This window comes from Mirounga leonina, unplaced genomic scaffold (genome assembly GCF_011800145.1).
Source record: "Mirounga leonina isolate KUSES-001 unplaced genomic scaffold, KU_Mleo_1.0 Mir_92, whole genome shotgun sequence".
In the NCBI taxonomy this organism is placed as follows: Eukaryota; Metazoa; Chordata; class Mammalia; order Carnivora; family Phocidae; genus Mirounga; species Mirounga leonina.
This window is the reverse complement of record NW_023270852.1, coordinates 8720545-8731328: the sequence shown is the minus strand read 5'-3', so window position 1 is coordinate 8731328 and position 10784 is coordinate 8720545.

The window sequence follows — 10784 nt, the reverse complement described above, 5'->3', positions numbered from 1 at the left end:
CGGGGGCGCGTCGGTCCGCCGCGGGGTCGCGGGAGCCGCGCGAGCAGCCGCTGCCCGGGCCGGGCCGGAGCCGCCGCCGGAGCCGCCGCGCGCCCGTTCTCCGTCCGCGCGGGCCGCGCTAGCCTCTGCCGAGTGCAGCCTGCGTTTCCCAGGGCCCCTCAGCTCCCCTGTTAATTAAATCAATTCATTATGCTCAGATCTGATTAGCGGCCCTTCCCCCTTTTGAATCAATTATTCAATACACAAACATAATTGCTTGGGCCAGAGGTGCCCGCCATTAGCTTATTTAACTCCAAGGACACTAATTACCCGCAGGGCACGGGAACTTTTCTCATTAATTCTGACAAAACACAAAAGCACAGCCAGAGTGTGTGCGTGTGAGCGACTGTGTGTGTGTGTGTGTGTGTGTGTGTGTGTGTGTGACCACACGCCAGAGCTAGGGCAGTGTGGGGTGGTGAGCCGCCGTGTGAGCGTGGCGGTAGCGGAATGTGTGCGATCGCGGGTGGGAGTTTGAGTCGGTGGCCGCGCGGGTGTGAGTGGGGGATCCGTGCGTGTGACTGTGAGTGCATCGAGCTGGGTGTGGCTCTGGGTCTGGGGACTGCGGGCCAGGGTTAGAGACCCAGCGCAGGAATGGTGAGATTGTAAGTGCTTCTGTGTGTGACTTTGTGGATTTGACTCCGTGGCTACTGTGGTGGGCGCCCCATCCCCTTTCTTTTTTCATTACTGCCCGGCATTGCCGGTTGCACATTCAAGCCCATGGGCTAAGTGCAGAGCACAGAAGAGAAATGTGAGGACCAGGAAGTGGTGGGTGGTGTTTCTGCACCGGCTGGGCTATGCTTCTCCCTCCCCGGCCACCCCAGGCTCCCCCAGCCCACCCCCTTTTAAAACTCCAGGTTCCCATGCTCCCCTTCCTTGGCCCATCTCGGTACTGCCTCCCACCCCACCCCATCCCCAGCCTTTATCCTACAGCCCTCCCCGCCCCTGCCTCTACCCCTATTTCCACAGGTGCCTGCCACCCAGGCACACCCCCACCCAACTCCGCCCACCCTCTGCCTAGTTCTTCCCTCCTGTCTGCCAGGCTGAACCGAGGGTGTGTCTGTGGTTGACCAACTTCACATTTTACCTCCCAGGAAATCTCTATTGAGAGCGAGCGAGTATGAGAGCCCACAGAGGCTGGGACACAGAGGGTAATTGATTCCCCTAAATTAGGTTTCTGCTTTCTAAAGACCAGTATTGTTCCTGTTCTCAATGTGCACAGAGGTATTGAAGATTTCCTTTTTGTTTCCTCAGGCAATGAATGAGCTTAATCCATTTGGCTTTATAAATCAGGAAACTAATATACGCTCCTTCCATGGCAGCTTTTTAAAAAATTTAATTGGTGGTGGGGAGGGGCACATTTTGTCACCCTTATGCTGTCCCCAAGCCACCACTTACCAAAACATATTCTGACTGAGGGGTGGAGAACAGGCTGGGCGGAGGTGGGAAGGGGAGGCTCATCCTGATTTTCCCTGCCCTCCTCTGTCCTTGCACTTGGACTCACACAGTATCTGAAAAGTTTGTGAAATGACTGAATGATACTCAACTGCGTGAAGAAAAGGGGAGCGTAGAGGTGCTCTTCAGAACGATCTTCCAAGTCTGCTACTCGCAGTCTTCCACTAGCACTGAATGTAAGCACACCACACCCAGGGGTGGCAAGTCCTCCTCCTCACCATCCTGCACAAGCCGCTAAAGTCATCTTCCTGTTGTCAGGATCTGACCCTGCCACTCCCTTTCTCAAAAACCTTCCATGGCTCTCCAGTGTCCTGGTGACAAAACCCTAACTATTTATCCTCTCATTTCAGGTCCTTCCTCAAGATCTGAAGAAGTCTTTGTGACCACCACTATCCCTTATTTCCACTGATCTCTATTGATTTCCAGCAACCACCTTTACACTCCTGCCCCACCCTCTGGACTATTTTCCTATCACTGAACATATCCGGCAGGTTCCGGCTCCAGGGACTCCTCTCAGGGAATCCCTCTGCTTAGGAAGCCCCGGCCCATGCCTCAAAATCCTCTAAGGAAACAGCTCCTCTCTGTTCCTCTAAGTGGGTGTCTCTGTGTGAAGGCTGTTATTGCTGAGGGGTGTGTGGATTATTTAGTTGAGGCCTGGGGGATGAGATCAGCCGCCGAGGGGAGTGTTTCAGCTCTCCCCTGGAGTGGGAGGAGAGATACGGTATCAAGAGTCTACACTGGGTCACTGGAGAAAATGGAAGCTGCAGAGGCAGGGGAATGAACCCTGCTTTCCTGAAATTTAGATACAGGAATGGAGGCTCAGAAAGAGGGACACTTGGGCATCATCTTCCCCCCCACCCCCAGGATCTCAGATGGCATGGGACCGGAGCCCAGAAACATGCTTTCTCTGTCGGCCCAATATTTGGGTCTCCATAGGGTTTAGTCCTCTGGGTCGGTAGGCATAGCCACTGCCTACATTAGTGATAGCTGTTTCCTGCAGTAGGGCAATCGGCCAAGGGGGCAGGAGGGAGCTGAAGTTCTGCCCTCTTTCTGCTTTCTAAACCGTGGGCCTGGTGTAGGCTGCACCCACTCAGAGAAAGCACCTTTTTCTAATTTGTGCAAGGACCCCATGTGGGCTAGCATGGCCCTCCAATTGAGAATCTCTGCTTGGCCAGAGTTCACACTCAGAGAAGCCAGCCTGAGAGGTCCCCCAGCCATCCCTGTGCCCTGCCACAGCCCCCCAACCAAGGATCTGGTGAGCTCTTAGGAGACCATTCTCCTAGTTGTCACAGAGAAAAAGAGAGTTCAGAGAGCTTAACCATCACAGAGTGGTCAGGGATATTGAAATAGAAGCCCAGCCCCAAGCCCTGGTGAAAGACATTGAACTCAGTCCACAGCTGAGATTCAGACATGGACAGACCTACCATGAAGACAGAGGTCCCTAACAGGGGCCATGTTGGAGGAGAGAGAGAGTGAGGTTCCTGGGACAGGACCAGACTGAACCACAAGGCCTGGAGTTTGGTGGGCTTAAGTCCCAGGTACAGTGCTAAGCTGGGCCTGACGCACTCCCAACCAGCGCCCCAGGAAGTGGAGAGCAGTGGTAGAAATGAGGAACCGGTCACTCTGGGCCCCTCGCTCTGCTATGGGATCCCCTCTGAAAGAGCTGGTCACTAGGAGCAGGGGGTATCTCCAAGCTGGGTCAAAAAGGATAAGAGCAGCTAGGGTCAGCAGCTTGGTGGCGTTGGCAGAAGCACAGGCATGGAATGGGTGACAAGATGGCAGGAGCATCAGACAGCAGCTGTAATTACACAAGAGGCATCTATACCTCAGGCCCATCAACCCCACCTCCCAACGCTGGAATTGTTAGAGATGAGAAAGTGACTTTTTCCAGAACTCAAATTCTCATGGTGCCCAGAGGTACTTGGGTTACACGCGTCAGCATTCCCAGAAGGTCTCACAACTTTTTGGAAAGGAGGTTCCTGAAGAGGAGAATCAGGGGATCAGATTTGGGGGCTAATTATCGTAAATGTGTGAGACCTGATACTTGGTATTTGTTTGGCTTTTATGTTCCAACCTGTCTTAGCTAGCTACATGATGCGCATGAAGGGAAAGGCTGTGTGAGCAAGAAAGAGCCAGAACAATGAGAGGGGAGCAGCCCCCACTGGCCACTTTGCCTGGTGGCAATGGAGCTTGGCAGGAGCCACGAAGGGCACTACATCAAGGTCATCAGGCAGATCAAAGGCTTTCCTTGCACTGCCCCTCGCTGCCTAGAGGGCCTCTTGAGGCCATGCTTGCTCTCCAATGCTCCTGAACTTCTACTTCATTTCCTTCTCATCTCCCCAACCATCTGGTCCTCCTGCCCCATTCCAGTTTCAGCAGATGACATCACCTCTGACCTGACTCAGATGAGAGAAGGTATCAGACAGGAAGGCCCTCCCTTTCCTGCCTCCAGTCTATGCTCCTACCTTTATCGTCAGCATCTGCAGCAGAGCCCTGGTCACAAGCACCTTCTCTCCCGAAGCAGTGGCAAATATGACCTTCCTCCTCCCTGGGCCCTATTCCTCAGCTGGTGCCCTGGCCCACCTGCTACCACCTGTCAAGGTGTTCTGTTGGCTCTTCCTGGCCCCTTCGATCTCCCCTTTCTGCTGGACAGTTTACCATAGCATGGAAAAAGGTCTGGTGTCTCATCTAAAACAAGCAAGTCCCTGGACTGCACATCATTCTTGAGAGATACTTTGCCACCCATTCCCTTTTCTTGTCTGACTTCCTTACCTCCCGCTCTTCCCGCACCCACTCCTATCAGGTCTCTACAAGGCTTGCCAAGGTCACCAGTGATTTTTATGACACGAAGGGATTATTTTCAGGCCTCACTTGACCCGACCTCCCAGCATTTAATAATGCATTTAATTCCTTCCTTCTTGAACGTGATTTTTCCCTATACTAACATGCTGTCTGAGTTTTCCTCGTCCCCCAGTGGACATTGCCTTTCACCTTAGCTATTGCTGGCTCTCCTCTTTCATCTAGTCTTTAGCTGTTGACATTCCTCAGGACTGGGTCCTGGGCCATCTTAGAACACCTTCCCCTGGGGTGCCACCCATGGCTGCCAGTGTGTGTGACCTTCACTAGGATCTCTGCTTTGAGTTCCATTCCAGTATTTCCAAATGCTCTCTTGACATCTCCACTTGGATGTCTCAAAGGCATCTTAAATTTTAAAATCCGAATTGAACTCTTGATATTTCTTCCAAAATCTTTCTTCATCTTGTTTCAGTTAACTGGCCACTCCATTTTTAATACCAGAATTTCAATCAAGCCAACAAAAGTAAAAAAAAAAAAAAAAAAAAAAAAGAGAGAGAGAGAGAGAAAGAAAGAAAAAAAAGAAAGAGAAAAGAAGTAAAGCTAAGTATATCAGGTTATTACACTGTTAGTTATTACACTAACTGCATTCCTCTATCGAAAGACAAAAGTCTGAATAAGTTAACTAATAAAATACAGCCAAATGCTGTTTACAAGAAATACTCCCAAACAAGCAATATTAATGTCAAATCAAACTAACTTCCAGGCCTCAAACATGAGCTGCTTGGAAATGAAGAAATACTCTCTTAAAATTACTAGTGGATCAAAAATAAGATCAAAACTGAAATTGCAAATCATCTAGAAATGAAAAAGAGAACACAGAGTGCCATGCAGAACTTCTGGGACACAGCTGTACTTAGAGGAAAAAATATAGCCTTACATGCTTTTAATATTAAACAAACAAAAAAAGGACTACAGCAATCTTGGTATTTAACCAAAGAAATCAGAAAGAGAACAAACTAAGCCAAAAGAATGTAGAAAGAGATCAATAAAGTCAAAATCAGAAATTAATTTAATAGAAAATAAGCTAATAATAGTAAAAAAATAATTAAAAGAAAAATTAAAACTCAAATTCATTTCTTGAAACGACCCACAAAATAGGCAAAACTGGTTGGAAAAAAAAAAGGCAAAATATACAATATTACTCAGCCATAGAAAAGAATGAAATCTTGCCATTTGCAACAATGTGGTTGGAGCTAGAGAGTATTATGCTACAAGAAATAAGTCAGTCAGAGAAAGACAGATACCGTATGATTTCATTCATATGTGGGATTTAAGAAACAAAACAACTGAGCACAGGGGCAAAAAAAAAAAAAAAAAGAGAGAGAGAGAGGCAAACCAGGAAACAGACTCTTTAACTATAGAGAACAAACTGATGGTTACCAGAGGGGAGGTGGATGGGGGGGATGAGTGAAACAGGTGATGGGGATTAAGGAGTGCACTTGTGATGAGCACTGGATGTTGTATGGAAGTGCTGAATCACTGTATTGTACACCTGAAACTAATATTATGCTGTATATTAACTGACTGGAATTTAAATAAAAATTAAAAAAAAATAAAGAGATATATCACACATACAGAAAACATTAAAGAATTATAACAATAACATGTGTAAGCCTATGAAAATCCATGTGAACCAAGAGGAAATGGATGATTTCCAGGCAAAGTAGAAAATTAATAAAATTGAGTATAGAAGTTGAAATTCTGAATAGACCAATAAACAGAAGAGATTTAAAAAGAAATGAAAACTCTGCCATTAAAATATCACAAGACACCAGATGATCCAGAAATTCCACTTCTGGGCATATACCCAAAAGAACTCAAAGCAAGCTTTCGAATAGATATTTGTACACCCATGTTCATGGCAGCATTATCCACAAAAGCCAAAAGGTGGAAGCAACTCAGGTATCTTTCGATGGGTGAATGAATAATCAAAATGTGTATATATAGATATACATATATATACATTATATATATATATATACACACACACACATATATATATATAAAATGAAATATTATTCAACCTTAAAAAGGGAGGAAATTCTGACACCTGCTACAACATGGATTAACCATGAGGACAATAAGCGGAGTGGAATAAGCCAGTCACAAAAAGACAAATACTGTATGATTCTGCTTATACAAGGTACCTAGAATAGTTACAAGGTACCTAGAATAGTTAGATTCATAAAGACAAAAACCACCATTACCAGGGACTGGGGGGAGGGAGAAATGGTGAGTTTTTGTTTAATGGGTGTAGAGTTTCAGTTTGACAAGTTGAAAAAAATTCTGGAGATTGGTTGCACAACAATATGAATGTGCTTAACATCACTGAACTTCACACTTAAAAATGGTTGAGCCAGTAAACTTTATGTTATGTGCATTTCACCATAATTAGAAATAAAATACAAAATATCACAAGGCACAGATTATATTGGAGATGAGTTTTATATAATCTTTTTTTTTTTTAAGATTTTATTTATCCATTTAATTGACAGAGAGAGACAGCGAGAGAGGGAACACAAGCAAGGGGAGTGGGTGAGGGAGAAGCAGGCTTCCCGCCAAGCAGGGAGCCCGATGCAGGGCTCGATCCCAGGACTCTGGACATCATGACCTGAGCCCAGGACTCTGGAGATCATGACCTGAGCTGAAGGCAGTTGCTTAACCAACTGAGCCACCCAGGCTCCCCAGAGTTTTACATAATCTTTAAAAACAGATGATTTTTAATGTTATTTAAACTATTCCAGACAAAAGAAAAAGTTGGAAATCTTCCTAGTTTGTTTTATGAGCTAGCATTTTCTTAATTCCCAAACCTTATAAAGATTGAATTTAAAAAGAAAGAAAAAAAATCACAGAGCAGTTTAAATGCAAAATCTGATATAAGATGTTAGCTAACTGGATATGGGAAAAGTAGCAAAAGAATAATACACCATATAAGGGAGAGTTTATTTTTTAACACCGACAACATCATTCAGCATCAGAAAATCTATCAATATAAGTCACGACATCAACAAATAAAGGGAATAAAATACAATGATAGTAATGGATGCCAAAAATCACTTGATAAAATTCAGCAGTTATTGCTAATCATATATTAAAACAGAAATAGAAGAAAACTACTTCAATTTGATAGACTGTTTACCAAAACCCAGTAGTAAATATATAAACAATGACATTCAAAAGCCATTTCCAGAAATTGGGAACAAGATGGGATGCTCATCTTCATCACTATTATTCAACATATTTTAGAAATTCTAACCAATTCAATAAGACAAGAAAATGAACTAATCAGAATAAGTAGCTGTTTTAAAAAGGATGAAAATATGTTTGTTCACAAATAATGTGCTTATACATCGAGAAAATCCAATAAAATTTAGGTCAAAAGCTATTAGGTTAATTAGATCATGGGGAAGTTAGCTAAATACAAGGTAAATGGAAATATGTATTTTTTCCCTAAATGCAATGAGGTATTAGAAATAGAAATGAAGGAACAGATCATCTGCAATAGTGACAAAACAATAAAATATTCAGGAATAATTTTAAAACAAGAACCACCATCACAAAGTTAAAGATCTTCTTTGAAGAAAGCCATGAAACTACACTGAAGCACATATAACAAGATCCAAACATATAGTAAGACAGCCGGGTTTCAAAGATTTATTCTCATAAATGGTGAATCCTTTCCAAATTAATTTATAGATTTAATGCAATTTCTCTTAGAATCCCAAATAAAAAAAAGTTTTTTAGAACTGCTAAAAATTCCAGTTTGAAAAATAAATATCTGAGGCTAGTTAAGAACACATGAAAAGCAAGATTAGTTGGAGAGAACTTGTGTTATTGGATACTCACACTACAAAGCCACTGTGATCTGAGCGGTAGGGTGTAAATCAGGGGGAGATAAGTAGATCAGAGGAATAGAGAGCCAATAAATAAGTCCAAATATAAAAAGGACTTTAATATATGATAAAAGTTGCATTTCAATTCATCAGAGAAAAAAATTAATAAATGGACTACCATCTAAATAGACATTTCTCTAAGGAAGACATACAAATAAGCCAATAAGCACCTGAAAAGATGCTCAATATCATTGGAAATACACATCAAATCACAATAAGCACTTCACAGCCACTAGGAAGCTAGTATCAGAAAGTCAGATAATGGGGCGCCTGGGTGGCTCAGTCGGTTAAGCATCTGCCTTCAGCTCAGGTAAAGATCTCAGGGTCTGGGATTGAGTCCCACGTCGGGGCTTCTTCCTCCCCTCTGCCCCTTCCCCCCACTCATGCTTGCTCTCTATCTCAAATAAACAAAATCTTTAAAAAAAAAAGTCAGAAAATAACGAATGTTGGTGAAGATATGGAGAAATCAGAACTCATACACTATGAGTAGGAATGTGAAATGGAGCAACCACTTTGGAAAACAGCTTGCTGTCTCCTCAAAAGTTAAACACAGAATCACCCTATGACCCATCACTTCCACTCCTAAGTATACAGCCAAGAGAATGGAAAACATACATCTATACAAACATTTGTACAGTAATGTTTATGATGGTATTATTTATGATAGCCAAAAGAGGAGGAAAAAAACAAATGTTCAGCAACTGGCAAATGGATATTATTCAGCCATAGAAAGGAATGAAGTACTGATACATGCCACAAAACGGATGAACCTTGAAATCATGGTGCTGAATGAAAGAAGGCAGTGAGAAAAGTCCGTTCATATGAAATGCCAAGAATAGGCAAGTCTAGAGAGACAGAAAGCAGATGAGTGAGTGCCAGGTGCTGGGAGTTATAGGGGGTAACAGCCAAAGGGTTTGGAGTTCCTTTTTGAGGAGATGAAAGTGATCTGAAATTGATTGTGCTGAATCACCTATCTGTGAGTAGACTAACGTGTATTGAATGGGTGAATTTTATGGTATGTGAATTATATCTCAACAAAGTCATCTTAAAAAATGGTGTTGCCATATTGGTTGTCCATTTGGAAGAAACAAAAGGGGTCCCTACCCCCCAAATATAAAGACTATGTTCCAAATGAGTTAGAGATTTTAACATAAAAGTGAAACAATGAAAATATTAGAAATGTTAGGGGAAAATTTGAATAGATTTAGATAATATGAATGAATTTGGTGGATACCTGCAAGAGTAACAAAAGAAAAGACATACTTGATTTGATTTTTAAAACTTCAATTGCAAGAGATTATATAAACAAAGAAAAAAAGACAAATGATATACCAGAAAAATATTTGCAAAATATATAACAGTGAAAGGAAAAATATGCAAAGAATATACAAAGAATTTCTCTACTTTGTAAAGAAAAAAGACAAAGGCCCAGGAGAAAAAATGGAAAAAAGGTATGAACAGGCCATTCTGGGAGGAGGAAATCTAAATGGCCAATAAAGTGCTTTCCCTCATTATTAGTTAGGAAAATGCAAATTTTTAAAAAGATTTTATTTATTTATTTGTCAGAGAAAGAGAGAGAGAGAAAACACAATCAGGAGGAGTGACAGGCAGAGGGAGAAGCAGGCTCCCCGCTGAGCAAGGAGCCTGATGTGGGACTCTATCCCAAGACTCTGGGATCATGACCTGAGCCTAAGGCAGACGCTTAACTGACTGAGCCACCCAAGCATCCCAAGGGAAAATGCAAATTAAGCAAAATCAGTTTTCATTACCTTAATTCATCAGATTGGCAAAAATGTTTTAAAGAGTAAAATGGTCAGGTCTGCTAAAAATTTGAGAAAATGGCTAATTTCATTTGTTGCTGAGCAAGTAATCTGGCACTATCTATTAAAATTAAAAACGCACATGCCTTTCGACCCAGAAATCCTCCAACTGGGAATGCATCCTATGGGGGGAAAAATCACCTGTATACAAGGATAACCCTATCATTTCTGCATTGCCTGTGGTGGCAGAAAATGAAACTATCTGAATACCACTATCAATCAACGGCTGACTACATTGTTGTACAACCTCATGAAGAATATCATGCAGCTGTTAAAAGATGAGTTAGAGCTACAGCTACTGACTCGCAGAGGATGTCTGTGATGTACTGTTAAAGTTAGAAAAGTAGGTTGCGGTAGCAAGTAATATCACCCCATTTAAAAGAAGACCTCTTTCTGTTCAAATGAACATGAAGAAAAGATGTGCCTGGCTGCCCCTGTTCAGACTGTCAGTATGGTGACCTTAGCAGGTGAGAACGGAAGGTGGGAATTAAGGGGAAAGCATTACCTTTTTTTATTATACACTTTTAGACTCTTTTCATTAATCTGTGATTTAACAAAATTTGGAAATAAGTCAGAGGCTTTTTGGCACTCCCTCCAATCACACAGTCACTGCTATTACCCTAGTCCGAGTGATCATTATCTTTTGCACACTACTTCAAGATCTTCTTATTGGCCTCCCTGCATCCACCCTGGGCCCCACTAATCCAGCCTCCATACTCCAGAT